General features: G+C 41.9%; 1 pseudogene; it reads left to right on the plus strand.

The window, feature by feature from the left end:
• Positions 1-290: 290 nt before the first annotated feature.
• The window catches only part of LOC144364749 (large ribosomal subunit protein eL19 pseudogene), a 31,562-nt pseudogene continuing 16,197 nt past the window's right edge, over positions 291-15,655 (plus strand).

Consider the following 15,655-nt stretch of genomic DNA (forward strand, 5'->3'; position numbering starts at 1 on the left):
GCCTAAAGTGTGGTTGCGGAAAGGAAACTACAGCAGGGGGCTCCATTGGAGGGAAGCCCTCTGAGGTTAGGACTTTCAGGACATGTGTCTTTATAGAGACATACATAGGGACCTGGATTTCTAGAATGGGATTTAGGCTTGATGGGCACAGAAAGAAGCTATTGTGTTTCATGGCTGGTCCATAAATAGTCAGAAATGAATAGAATCTCAAGGTTAGTCTTCTGATGTCTTCTGCACTGGATTTACCTGTCTTCCTAATGAAACCTTGGGATTCTGTGGAGAAAGAAGGCATGGAGTACTTGGTGAACAATGAGGTTCAGCCCCAAGAAGTCAAGGTATCAAACTGAAATCTGGTCATGATATGTGGCTACTCTGTGGCTTAACACATGCAGATTCACACAGATGGATTGGAACATTCTACCTAGGCATTAAACATGAGCCATTGCAAGGAAACCTCTTCTCAGTGAACCATTTAATGCCACCCAGACATTAAATGCTGGCCCTTCCGCATGGGTCTCCATGTAGACCCAGAAAACTCAGGTACCAGTCTCTGGATCTGCTGGGCAAGAGCATCTGTGCACAAGACAGGCCGAATTGCCTCACTGCCAGTGCCTGCAGGAAGTGTCCATGCTGCTCATTGATCAGAGCCTCTGGGCCTCACTGAACCTTGCCTGTCATTTACCTAGGTAGTCTGTCCTCATTTAAACTAGTGGTGCCCCTTGAAGGTATCCAAATTACCTTTCAGCAAAATAGTAGAATCATATATGTAGATAACACTTGAAAATATTTCAAAATGAAACTGAATCAATTACAAGCTCTGGTGGGGCGGGAGTTGCACATAACTGACAGATCTTGCCCTAATGCTTCCTTCCACTGAGGACTGCACTGATGGGGTTGTGGAGCGACCTTAGCCTTAGCTTCCCATCCAAGGATGAGAACGAGGTCCACTCAGTCTTCATTTGAGGTGTTCTAAAGCTGCCTGTGGACGTGTTTTAATTATGGCTTGAATAATCCCCCACCCATAGTGAACTGGAACCCACTTTGATGTGTAAACAGAGCGCAGCTCACTCTTGGAACTGGTAGCAGAGTCTGGACCAAGCACAGCAGGCTTCTCTTTTACCCACAGAGTGATCTTTGTGCCTTGATCCCTCTTTATGGCACTTTTTTTTTCTCAGGCTCTAAGTCTAGCTTGCACGTGTGGGGCAGGTGGAAGGTTCTGAATGACATTCAATTTGTTGGATTGTAGGATCAAATAAAGTCAAGGAAAATCTGCATAATGAGATCTGTCATCATGTGTTCTTTTAAGAGTTATCATGACTAAAACGGGTCTTGAAGATATTCTGGTGCCTCCAGACCCCTTGAACACGGCAAGGGTTGTGAGGGCACTTTGCTTTCTCAGACCTGGTTTGTAAGGGTGGCCGGGTCAGGAAGTGGGGACTGGGTTTCACTCCTTGACTACTGAGTGATTCAGAGTCCTTTGTACACCTGTATCCAGACACTACAGCCGCTTCTGGAACACTGGCCAATTTTACCTCCAAAATTTAAAAACCCAGAAACCTTTCTATTTTAGAGAACTGAGTGAACTTCATCAAAGCTAACTCAGGGAGCTGGAGACATTTCTCAGTTGTGGAGCACTTGCTAGCATGTTGAAGGGCCTGAGTTCCATCCAAGGCATCACAGAACTAAGTAAACAAATAAATAAATCCAAAAATTATGTGACTACATTGGGAAGGTTTAATTAGAATAGAGCTGTCTATCTGTTAGAAATATTCAAATTGAAGGACCCAGAACCGACATAAAAACAATGGAATGCATTCTTTAATTGGTCTGGACAGGTGGGTCAAATTGATGTCCTGAAAGATTCTCTTCAAAAAACAACTGCAAAAGCCGGCTTGGTGGTGCTCAGCTGTAGTTTTAGCAGTTCAGGAGGTGAGGAAGGAGGCTGGTGAATTCAAAGCCAGCCTCAGCAATTTAGTGAGGTTGTAAACAAGTTTGTGAGACCCTGTTTCAAAATCCTACCTCGGGATGGGGCTCACTGATGTAGCACCCTTGAGTTTACTGCTTGGTCCCCAAAACAATAACAAACAAGTATGAAAAGCTGGTTGCAGTGGCACATGCCTGGCATCTCAGCTACTCAAGAAGTTTTATGATTTTATTCCTTCTCCCAATTTTACAAACTGGGGCATGACTTATCCTTATTTTTTCCAGTCCCTTGAGATGCAATATTGGGCCATTTATTTAAGATCTATTTTCCTAATAAAGGTGTTTCTTGCTGAGGACTTCCGAGTTAGAATTGCTCTTGCCTAATCCCCAGGTTTTAATATCTTGTGTGGTATTTTTCATTGGTCTTCAGGCATTTTACACTTTCTTTCTAAATTTTTAATTATTTTTCTTATTTCTTACATACATGACAATGTTTTGATTTCTTCAATGACCCATTGGTTGTTGGGGAACATGCTGAATAACTCCCATGATTTGTAACTGTCCAGGTGTTCCTGCTGCTATGGATTCCATTCTTATTAAATTTATGAAGATTTATTTTGAGAATAAATGGAGAATGTGTCATGTGCTGTTGAGAAGGATGTTTGCTCTGCAGTGGTTGGGTGGGATGGTCTGTAAATGTCTATTGCAGAGATGATCTGTCCAGTGCTGAAAAGGGGAGTTGAAGCCCCTACTGTTCTTATTGTGTCCTAGTTGACTTTCTTCTTTTACATTCCAGTAATATCTGTATTGCACATGTGGGTTTTCCGGTGTCAGGTACATGTATGTGTACAATTGCTGTCTCATATTGCTGAATCGACCACTTTATCATGGTTCCATCACCTTGGGTTTTTTTTTTATTGTGTTTTAATCTGTAGTCTATTTTATCTATCATGAGTCTAGCCATTTCTGCTCTAGGTTGGTTTTCTTTCTGTGGAATATTTTTCCATTCCTTCACTGTCACTCTGTGTGTGTCCTGAGGTGAAATGACTTTCTTGTACACAGCAGGTTACTGAGTCCATTAAAAAAAGAAAATCCATTCAGTCACTTTACCTCTTATAATTGGGGAGTTTAATCCCTTTAAATTCAAGGTTTTGGATTGAAAGATACAGAATTATTTCTAACTGGTCTTATTCATTTTTAGTTACTTTTTCTGATTTCTATTTAGATCTCTTTCTATGTTTTCCTCCCTTCCTCTCTAGTCTGTTTCTGTGGGTCGTGTTTTCTTCTGGGATCAGATTGGATTTCCTTCTTTGTCATTTTTAAACATGCCATCATTTTTGTTTTTCTCTTTGGGCTTCCTCTGGGATTTAGAAAATTTATATACTTACCAAAGATCATTTCAAGCTGAACAGAACCTCCCTCTGCTCTGATACCAGTACTCTGGATTCCATCTTTTTCCTTGTAACATTTGCTTTGGTTGCCTTGGTTTCCTTCTCCTGGTTTCATGCATTCTTTAACCTCTTACTGTGGCCTTGCTTAACACTCACCATTTTGTTTTTAAATTTTCTATTTGTTATGTGAAAGTTTAAATATCCCTCTTATGTAATCCAGGCACACTTCTGTATGCATGTGATCTCTCAGGAACCCCTGGCAGGAGCATTGCAAATTGAAAGCTATCCTCAGCAACTTAGCAAGCTCCTAAACAACTTACTGAGACCTTGTCTCAAAATAAAGAATAGAAAGGGCTGACTTCTCATTAGATCCAATACCTTCAAGAGCCTGTACTCTCACCTGAGGCCTGCACTGGAAGATATGCTGTGTTCCCTTCCTGCAAAAAGCTGGCTGTGAGATACACCAAGAAACCAGACAGCACAGAAAAAATTTTGAAATGCAAGGGCAGGCCAGTTCTGAAATCTTAAGAGTTCTGCTTCCACACTGGAATAAGAGAGTGAGTGTGTGTTTTTATTTTTCTATGGAGGATACACAAAGGCTTTTCCATAGAATATGATTCACCAAATAAAGTAATGGGTGGCCTGTCCCAGCCCGACAGGTAACACCCAACCCCAGAGCTACAGAGCAGTCTCTACATCTCCATCATGTTCCCCTTCTCTTAACTCTCAAGAACTCTGGTGAGGGAGGCCAGCAGGACTCTTCAGGGGTAATAGAATAAGGTATCGATGGTGCATACACACATATATAGATAGGTAATATGTGTTAGTTTTTGTTTGTAGCTGAGGTGGAGTTTAGTTGGCCTTTGAATGAAAGCCCTTCCTGTGTCAAGGAATTCCCCACTCAACGTGGGATTCTCCAAGTAAGGCAGGGTCCACCATCAGTTGATAGGAATAAAAAAAGTCAAATGTATTTTTCTGCTTCCTGATGTAGTTTGGGGTTAATGCCTAAGGTGTGACCTGTGTCCCCAATGTGCTAGGTCACCTGGCAGCAGGTCTTAATCAGGATGTCTGTGGGGGTTCCAAGCTATGGTCCAGGCTAGCTGTAAGAATGGCCTTAACATTAAAATGGCCTAAGCCTGAGTATTTCTAGTTGAAAATGAACATGCAGGTCCACCAGGCACAGCCTCCAGAGCCCTCTAGTATGAATCAAGCACAGCCTGATAAAGACAAGTTTCTGTCCACAACCCAGTGGAAACTCAGTGAAATCATGGTCATTTGCCTTTACCCTGATGGGAGTCAGAGGTGAGAGTTCAGGGCAGAAATTGTCAAACCAGAGGTTGTGACCGGAAAATGTAAGAGGTCACTAAGAATAATAGCTGATAGGGACTGGAAAGGTGAGCAGAGCCCCAACATTTAGTAGAAATTATGGAGCAAATGAACAGACATTCAGCCATCTGCACTCATGGCCACATGCTGGAGAGCCTGATGAGGTCCTGCACTAATATCCCAACTCTTGTCATTATCTGCCTGATCCTCTGCATTGTCCTCACTGCTCTCAAACTCTACAGCCACATCTGGACCCTGGTGAGAATGGAGATTTCTTCTTAAGACTGTCTCTTCAACCAGCTATCACATCCAGCCCAGTAGAAGCCTCCATCGGTTCCTGACCTGATCCCTGTGATCTGAGTAAGTGAGCATCTGCAGGACCCTTAGACTTGAGACTTTAAACCTGGCACTTGAACTGAGCATAAAGAGGTAATGCCTGTAATGAGTCTGGCATGATTAAGTATTTGCTGTGCTCAGAGTTAACTTAGAATTTTTAGTTTTGAATTGATTATATGTATTGCAGTGCCCAACATTAAGGATTATCATTTTCTTGATTAAGAACCTATACAATGAAGTTGTATTGAGTGATTTGAGTGAATAAAGCATTGAAAAAAGCATTAGTGTGTGAATATGATTTATTTCTCCCCTCCACTGCAGATGTCACACCTTTGCCCATCACAACACTAGCCAGCTTTACTTGGTCCCTGCCCACTTCCACAGCATTGTCTTAACTTTGCCAATAATCTTGTGGGTTTTACAACATGCTTACTGTACATTCTCTCTGCTTAAATATACCTGGGTTATTTTTTGATACTAAGAACCATGGTTGCCGGTCACAGTGTCACATGCCTGTAATAGCAGTAGCTGAGGAGGTTGAAATAAGAAGATCACAAGTTCAAAACAGCCTCAGCAATGGCAAGGCACTAAGCTCATCAGCGAGTTCCTGTCCCTAAAATATATTCACAATTGTGCTGGGGATCTCGCTCAGTGGTCCAGTGCCCATGAGGTCAATCCCTGGTGCCCACCACAAAACCAATGATTGTTGATGTTTGAAAATATGTAGGGTTCAAGTGACCTAGAGAGTAAACACATATGTGAAAATTATACTCTCTAGCCAAAGGCCAAGTACAGCCTTCATTTAGTATCCACAGTGAATTGATTCAAGAACACACCTTTTTTATACCAAACTCTGCACATGTTCAAGGTCCAGGTATAAATAATGCAGTGTTTGCATGTAACCTATGCACATCCTCCCATGTGCTTTAAACCATCTCGAGGTTCCTTATAACATTTAATACAATGGAAACATTATATAGCAGTTTACACTGTGCTGTTTAGAGAATAATGACAAGAAAAAAGACTCTACACATTCAGCACAGATAAACTTATTTTCAACCATGTTCACTTCAAGGTTGATTGAGTCCAAAGATGCAGACCCTACAGCCTCAGAGCCCAGATGAGAGTCACCGTAGCACACAAGTGTGAGCAGAGGCAGAAGCAAACAGAGACATCAGTTACAGAAGATGACCAAAGGACCAGGAAGAGCAGCCTTGAGAATTAGAATCACTGCAGCTCTCACATCTGCTTGGTGTCATCTCACAGATACCTACACCCCTAGGGCCTCCAAGGGCATTTCTGAGAAACAAATAAGACTAGAACAATGAAACTGGTGAATTTCATTCCATGCCTAGGTTTTAATAATGAAGGGAATTTTGTCTCTATTAATTTTTCATTAAAAAAGTCCAATGTTTCATCTTACCTCAAAGCAATAAGGTGCAGAAATCAGAAACTGAACTAAAAAGAAAGGCCTAATTGACCAACATGTTGTATGATTAAACTATTGATTTCCTATAACTTGTATTTACTGAATTTAAAAAAAATGCTAGAACTGTGTGTGGCTCAGTGTTTTAGTGTCCTTGTGTTCTACTCCTGGTACCAAATGAAGAAAAAAAGAGGAGAAAAAGAAAAAGTCACGTGGGTACCTTGTTCTTTTGCTGAACAAATTTTTGGGGTGGGGAGCTTTTAAAATGGTGGATTGTAGTGGACACAGTGGCACAAGTTCTAATTCCACCAACTCAGGAGCTGAGGCAAGAGGATTGCAAGTTCATGGACATCCTGAGACAGTTAGTGATAACCCCTCTCAAAATAAAAAATAAAATGTACTAGGGATGTGGGTCAGTGTTAAAGTACCCCTGGGTTCAATCCCCAGTTACTCCACAAAAGGAGGAGTTTGGGATGTGGTTCAGTGTATAACAGGGGTTTGCTTGATGCTTTCACTAATTTTTTTGTGGCTTTGAATCTTACATATTTTTTCTTTCCCCCAAGACTTCTCCCTAACTTCCTACTCGTGATCTTCTTGTCCCTGGTGTTGTCCTTCCTGGTTTCTTCTCTCTAATCTAATTTTATCAGAATCACCACTTTAAAAACAACCTGTTCAGCATGAATCTCTAGGGTATATAAAGAACTCAAAAAACTAAGCACCAAAAACAAGCAACCGAAACAACAAATGGGCCAAGAACTTGAACAGGCACTTTTAAGAAGAGGATATACAATCAATCAACACACGTATGTAAAGGTGTTCATCATCTGTAGCAATCAGAGAAATGCAATTCAAAAGTACTCTAAGATATCACCTCACTCCAGTCAGAATGGCAGCTATTATGAAGACAAACAACAATAAGTGTTGGCGAGGATGTGGGGATAAAGGCACACTCATATATTCCTGGTAAAACTTCAATTTTGGTGCAGCCAATACAGAAAGCATTATGGAGATTCCTTGGAAATTTGGGAATGGAATTAGCATTTAACAAAGCTGTTACTCTCCTCAGACTAAGCCCAAAGGACTTAAAAACAGCACCCTACAGGGACACAGCCACATCAATGTTTATAGCAACACAATTCCCAATAGGTAAACTGTGGAGCCAACTTGAATGTTCTTCAGTGGATGAATGGATAAAAAAATGTGGCATATATACACAATGGAATTTTACTCAGCATTAAAAGAAAATCAAACCATGGCATTTACAGGTAAATGGATGGCATTATAAAAGATAATGCTAAGTGAAGTTAGAAATTCCCTCCCAAAACAAATGCCAAATATTTTCTCAGCTTTAAGAAGGCTGACTCATAGTTGGGTATGGAGGGGGACCATGGGGAGAATAGATGAATTCTAGATAAGGCAGAGGAGTGGGAGGGAAAAGAAGGGCACAGGGGATTAGCAAGGATGGTGGAATGTGATGGACATCATTATACAAATACATGTATGAAGACAAGCATTGGTGTCAACAGACTTTATATACAACCAGAGATATAAAAAAATTGTGCTGTATACATGTAATAAGCATTATAATGCATTCTGCTGTGATTAAGATTTTTAAACAAGTAAAAAATAACAACCTATTCCTCTGATAGGCAGAATGATAGCCTTTAATACTTCCCACCCCAAAATTTTATTCAGCAAAAGAACAAGGTACCCAAGTCACTTTTTTTTTTCTTCACTTTTTTTCCCCTTTTGGTACCAGGATTAGAATCCAAGGACACTAAACCACTGAGCCACAGTTCAAGCATTTTTTAAAATTCAGTAAATACAGAATAGTGGGGAATTGCTCCTCCAGGCAGGAGACCCCTCCCACATGGGTGTCAGGTGGAGATCTTATACCACTGTAGCCATGGTAGAGGGTACTTTCTCCTTCAGGTGGGTGACCCCTCCTACCTGGGTGGCTGGGGAGTTCCTATACTACTGCAGGCAGGGTAGAGGGAACTCTCCCCTCCAGATGGGAGATCCCTTCTATCTGGGTATCCTGGAGAGCTCCTATAACACTGCAGACAGGGTAGAGGTGAGTTGCAGCTTCAGAAGGGAGACCACTTCCAACTGGGTGTCAGGGGGAGTTCTAATAATGCTGCAGCCAGGGTAGAGTGGACTCTCCCTTCTAGTTGGGAGACCCCTCCCACCTGGGTGTCTGGGTGAACTCCTATACCTCTGCAGCCAGGGTAAAGGGGACTCACTCCTACAGGCTGGATCCCCACAGCAAGGGTAGAGGGAACATGCCCCTGCAGGCAGAAGACCCCTCCCACCTGGGTGTACTAGGAGCTCTTATATGACAAAAGGTAAATTAGAAGGGACTAGCCCTTCCAGGTGGGATACCCCTCTTACCTGTGTGTCAGGGTAGCTTGTATACTTGGAAAGCCAGGGTAGAGGGGACTCTACTGTCCATGCAGAAGACCACTCCCACCTGTGTGTAGGGGTGCACTTGTATACCACCTTAGCCAAAGAAGAGAAGACTTGCTCCTCCAGGCGGCAGACGCCTCCCACCTGGGTATCTGGAAGAGCTTGTATACCTCCAAAGCCAGGGTAGAAGGGACTCATTACTCCAGGTGGGACACCCCTCTCACCTGGCTATGGGTGGGGGGCCGCTTATACACCCTCAGCCAGTGTAGCTGGGACTTGATTCTCTACTCGGGAGACCTCATAACCTGGGTGTCTGGGGGAGCTCCTATACCACCAGGGTCAGGGTAAAATGGATATGCACCTCCAGTTGGAAGACCTACAGTTGCAACTCCAGTTGAAAGACTGCTCCCACCAGGGGAAAGTCATATATTGCTGCAGCCAGGGTAAAGTGGACTCTCCCCTTCAAGCATGAAACCCTTCCCTTCTGGGTGTCTGAGAGAGCTGGTACACCCACTCAGCCAGGGTAGAGGCACTCACCCCTCTAGGCGGGAGACCCTTTCCTCTTGGGTAACAGGGAAAGCTCCTTAACTGCTGCAGCCAGGGTAGAGTGGACTGGCCTCTGCAGGCAGAAGACCCCTCCCTCCTCGGTGTCAGAGGGAGCTCATATCCACAGTAGAGGCAACTCGCACCTGAGGCAAGAAACACCTCCCAAATGGGAATGGCTGTAACTCCTATACCCCCTTAGCCTGGGTAGGGTAGAGGGGACTCCCTGCTCCAGGTGAAAGACCCTGCCCACCTGGGTGTCAGGTGGAGCTCATATACCCTAGCAGCCAGGGTAGAGGCGACTAGCACCTACAGGCAAGAGACACCTCCCACCTCCCACCTGGGAATGGGGGTAACTCCTATACCGCCTTAGCCAGGGTTGAGGGGACTAGCCCCTCCAGGCAGAACACCCCTCCCACCTAGGTGTCTGGTGAGCTCATATACCTCAGCAGCCAGGGTAGAGGCAACTCCGTCCTCCAGGCGAGAGACACCAACCACTTGGGGATGGGGCTAATTCCAATACTGCCTTAGCCCGGGTAGAGGGGACTCGCCCCTCCAGTCTTGTTACCCCATAATCTGGGTGATGGGGGAGCTCATCCCCAGGGTAGAGAGGGGACTCGACCTTCCAGGCGGAATATCCATTCCACCTGGTTGTTAAGGGGTGTTCATATACTCCCACAAGCAGTGTAGCAGGGTCTCGCAAAAGGAGGCAGGAGACCCCTTTCATCTGGGTGTAGGGGGACCTCGTATACCACTGCAGCCAGGGTAGGGTGGCCTGGCCTCTCTAGGCCAGAGTCCCTCCCACCTGGGTGTCATGGGGAGATTATTTACCCCAGCAATGGTAGAGGGAACTCGCCCCTTAAGGCGAGAGATACCTCCCTCCAGGGTGTCAGTAAAAGCTAGTAAACCATTTCAGCCTGTGTAGAGTGGACTTGCCACTTCAGGTGGAAGATACCTCACATCCGGATATGGGGTGGTGGGGTGCTCATATACCTCGGCAGCCATGGTAGAGGTAACTGGCACCTCCAGTAGAAACACCTCCCACCTTGGAATGGTAGTAACTTCTATACCACCTTAGCCAAGGTACAGGGGACTCGCCCCTCCAGGCAGGAGACCCCATTACCTGGTTGTGGGGGGTGGAAAAAACTTCTATACCCTTACACCCAGGGGAGAGAGGACTCGGCCCTCCAGGCAGAAGATCCCTTCCATATGGTTGTCAGGGGAGTTCATATACTGCCACAGACAGGGTAGAGGGGACTCTACACTCAAGGTGGATGACCTCTCCCACCTGGGTGAAGGGAAACTCTGATACCACTGCAGCCAGTATAGAGAGGACTCACCTCTTCAATCCAGAGACCCTACCAGCTGGCTGTCAGGGGGAGTTCCTTTACAGCCACAGCCAGGGTAGAGGGGACTCATAACTCCAAGAGAGAGACCCATCCAACCTGGGTGTCAGGGAAAGCTAGTAAACCACTGCAGCCAGGATAGAGGGACTCACTCCTTAAGGAGGGAGACCCTCCCATCTGGGCATGGGGGATGGAGCTCCTGTTAGACCAGGACGCAAAAAAAGACCACTGACTCCAATTAAAATCAAATTAAAGCAAGCTTATTATTTGGACTGGCTGGGCTGCCTTTCCCTCCCAAAGCGGCGGGAACAAGACAGCCCCCCACCTTTCCTACAGCCCAGCTTTATAGCCCAAAAAGTTACACAAAAGGGGTGTTACAGATAACAGAACTCTGACAAGCATCACACTAATGATAGTTTACACATTTTTTTTTCTGCTGGCCCCAACATCAGAATTTATGAGGACCATTAGAGCCTCAGTCAGGATGGCCAGGGTAGGCCAATATTTATGAGGTGACACTAAAGTTTCAGAGAGGGCTGCTATCTGGTCAGAGAGCCATGCATGGGTGAGTTCAAGACACGGGAAGGCATTCCAAGCAGGTTTAGAATTTGCAGTAATTTATAGTAAAGCCAAAATTATCTTTTCATGGCTTTGTTGCAAGATTGCTTCCAATTTTAATAAAAGATCAGGTTGGGTCTATCATTCCCCCCTTATGTGTCTTTTTCAAATTTTTGATAAGGTAGGGGAAGAGCACTGAGGAAATTTTAATCCCTCAGGCAACAGTCTCCAACTTTTAGAACTCACCTAAAACTGGTCTCCCTGATTTCACCTGACTTAATTAATTACTTATATTGACAGTCTATTTTTGGCTCCATTGTTGTAAGAAGAGAGGCGTCACTCGTTTTGGCTTCTTCTGAGCTGAGAGGGGGTGACAACATAAGGGGGCACAGCGTGATGTGTGAGTTGCCTTTTAGAAGTCAGTTAAGGGACATGAGTTGCCTTTTAGAAGTCAGTTTGGTTTGAAGTCTGCTTGGGGAAGAACAGGTTGTAAAATCATCTGAGGATGGTGCTTCTATGAGAGAAACAAAAACCGAGTACTGAATAAATGTTGCAGCAGCTGGAACATGTCACTGGATAGAAGTTCCTTCACCAGGCTTTAACATCCCCAGTTATCAGGACTGTAAGCATAACATTTAACTTTTAGGACTACATTTGTCCCTCCCCATAAGATACAGTTTAATAATTTAATGTCATCTGATCTTGCAAAATTTTTTTACTAGTATGAGCTCTGTGTCTAATAGAGAAACCTTTAATCCTGTTACTCAGGGCTGCATAATCATACTAGAAAACACGAAGCCTACCTGTGTAGGTTAGGAATATCTGTAGGCCTTAAACTAAATACTTCTGTCTCTGGCAGCTCCTCTTGATAGTCTATTTTTATAGTTATCAGGCATTTCTGTCTGAGAATCCTTCTTTGTAGCCTCCAGTCTTACTTATTTTGGGAGGCTAACATAAAGTGTATATCTTAAAATATATTATTATTATTATTATTATTATTATTATTTTATTATTATTATTATTATTATTATTATTATTATTTAAAATGCCCAGGAATGGCTGTATTTTGGTTTTAATGTCTTTGCTAAGTGTTTAAGATGAAGCAGTCAAACTGACTTTTGTTTCTATCTATTCTTAACAGTCAGCTGAGCTTTTAAGGGAATCATTTCTGGGGAAACTTGAGAGCAGCTTCTCAGTTCTGCTAGTGCCATTTGTGCTAGGATGGGTCCAGGTCTTGCTTGACCACGTGGCTTCCCCTGGAAGCATCAGGGATGTCTCCTTTCTCTGATGACTCTCCTTTTCATATCAAATGCACTGATAGGCTTTCTGTTCTCCAGTGGTCTCATTAGTCTCCCTGATAGGGAGGTTATGTGGCCCAGAGTTGCAAAGCTCTTTAGAGAAGTCCCCTGTTCCCTGGATTCAGACTGACTCAGAGGGCAAGAGCCAAATATTGGTTTTTCTGGCCCTTTTAATTTAACTTTAATTTTAAAACTTAATCTTAAACATCCAGCAAATAAATTTTAACAGCCTTATATTTATTAAGAGTACTGGCCTTTAAAGTCTATAACTTTATAATTATTTATCTTTTTATTAATTGGGATCTGTATTATCCTATCTGTCTTGTACCTGATGGCTTATTATCTTAAATTAACCCATGTTGTGTTCTTAAAGCAACACTTTTGTAAAACACTATCAGGGAATCTTTAGATCACTTATAAGGAAATTACAAAATAAAATTAACAAGAGTAAAAACACTTAGTTTGTGTAATAGCTACCCTGAATATTTGGCTGAGTTACACACTATATCCCCTGTTTGAGCTCCTAGTAATCTTGACAGAAAAAAACAACTTTTGAAAATAACTTTAAATGAACTAAAATCTGGTCTACTCCTTTTGTAGTCATTCTCACATGTAGTAAGATGGGACACAGAGCCTTTTCTCAGGTAAGGCAGAGCTCTTTATTAATCTTAAGTGTTTTAGTTCTAAAGCTGATCATTTGGGTTTTTTTTTTAAATATCATTCTACAAAGTTTACATAAATTGTTTGAGGTCACATGAACATTAGCTAACACCATATGATATCACATTTAAAACATGAATTAAAGAAAGGCTGAAAGTTTTTTAATCTTTTCATAGATTAGGCTCTCAATAACTTAAAAATACATTTAAATTTTTCCCCAATGTAAAAAGTAACATAAAACTTTTTTATTGATAACAGGTAAATAAATCCCCAATATATTTTACCATACAACTTCAGAACACCAGCTTGATATAATGCTCTTTTAAAGTTTCTACCTTACAGACTTGTATACCTGGAAGATATGAGCACATTAATAACATCACAATTACATTGATGTTTCTACATTAACCAAGTTTAGCTTTTAAAGAAATGGCAGTACAGTGCTCTAAAATAACAGTTCTTATTTAACCAGTTGTTTAATTTTTATGGTTGCTTTCTCTAGAAAAAAAATAAAACTTAATAAACACAATGTTATTGGTAAACTTATGTTTTAAGAAATTTTTGTCTCTTTAACACATGACTGATTTTTACAATCTTATACAGACCTTAGTACAAACTTATATAGACCTTAGTAAATCAATCAGATATCTAACAAAAGTACTCATGAATGAGTAATCCCATATCAAATTTACTTTACTTATTTTATCAAAATATTAGACAAGTGTATTGAACAGTGCTAGCCATTTTTTTTTGTTTTTCTTGAAAGAAAAGTCCTAGAACCAAGGCATTTTAGACATTGTATAGGCATTAATATTTTATGAGTTTTTTTGGAACACCTAGGAAAACTTGTAAGCTTAAATAAAGACATTTATTTTTATCTATTTATCCAATTTAAATTGAACCATTTAAATCACATGAATTAAAGATCTTTGGATCCATTTTTTTTAATTTGTTTTTATGAGCGCTCCTTATATATGTTAATTGTATATCATATATAAGATATATTGACATATGTATATATAGACATACAACACATAACAAAAGTGTGCACACATAACAATAGTAAAGGCCTTAGTAGCTTTTCGAAAATCTGCATAATGAGATCTGTCATCATGTGTTCTTTTAAGAGTTATCATGCCTAAAACGGGACTTGAAGATATTATGGTGCCTTCAGACCCCTTGAACACTGGAATAGTTGTGAGGGCACTTTGTTTTGTCAGATGCCTGGGGATAAAGCACTCACCTCTATTTGAGTTCCTCATCTTTTGACTCTAGGTTGATTTGTGCTGTGAGAAAGCACACAACTGTAGGATGTCATAACAAACAGGGCCTGGGTTGTAAGGGTGGCTGGGTCAGGAAGTGGGGACTGCATTTTTCTCCTTGGCCTCTGAAAGATGAAGAGTCATTTGTGCACCTGTATCCAAAGACTCTACAGCCCCTTCTGGAACACTGTCCAGTTTTACCTCCATAATCTAGAAACCAAGAACACATGCTATTCTAGATAAGTGAGTGAACTTCATCAAATCTAACTCAGGGAGCTTGGGACATTTCTCAGTGGTGGAGCACTTGCTAGCATGTGGAAAGGCCTGGGTTCCATCCAAGGCATCAGGGAAATAAGTAAACAAATAAGTAAATATAAAATTGGTGTGACCAATATGAGAAGGTTTAATTGGAATAGAATTAATTAATTAATCTGTTAGAAATATTCAAAAAGAAAGAAACACAACTCACATAAAAACAATGGAAAGCATTCTTTAATTGGTCTGGACAGGTGGGTCAAATACATGTCCTGAAAGATTCTCTTCCAAAAACAACTGGAAAATCTGGCTTGGTGTTGCTCAGCTGTAGTTCCAGCAGCTCAGGAGGTGAGGCAGAGGATGGTGAGTTCAAAGCCAGCCAAAGTAATTTAGTGAGGTTGTAAGCAAGTTTGTGAGACCCTGTTTCAAAATCCTACCTGGGGATGGGGCTCACTGGTGTGGCACCCTTTAGTTCACTGCCTTTCTCCCCAAAACAATAAGAAGCAAGTAGGAAAAGCTGGTTGCAGTGGCTCATGCCTGGGATCCCAGCTTCTCAAGAAGCTTTAGGATTTTATTCTTTCCCCCAATTTTAATAAATGGGGCATGACCCACTCTTATTTTTTCCAGTCCCTTGAGTTTCAATATTGGGCCATTTATTTGAGATCTATTTTCCTAATTAAGGTATTTGTTGTTTGAATATCTTGTGTGGCCCTGTTCATTGGTCTGCAGGCATTTTATACTTTCTTTTTTTATTATTATTTATTTTTCTTATTTCTCACATACATGACAAAGTATTGATTTCTTCAATGACCCATTCGTTTTGGGGGAACACGATGATGAAGAATTTCCATGCTTTGAAACTTTCCAGGTGTTCCCCCTGCTATGGATTCCATTCTAATCAAATTTATGGAGATTTATTTTGAGA

This window comes from Ictidomys tridecemlineatus, chromosome 11, assembly GCF_052094955.1.
Source record: "Ictidomys tridecemlineatus isolate mIctTri1 chromosome 11, mIctTri1.hap1, whole genome shotgun sequence".
Taxonomy (NCBI): domain Eukaryota; kingdom Metazoa; phylum Chordata; class Mammalia; order Rodentia; family Sciuridae; genus Ictidomys; species Ictidomys tridecemlineatus.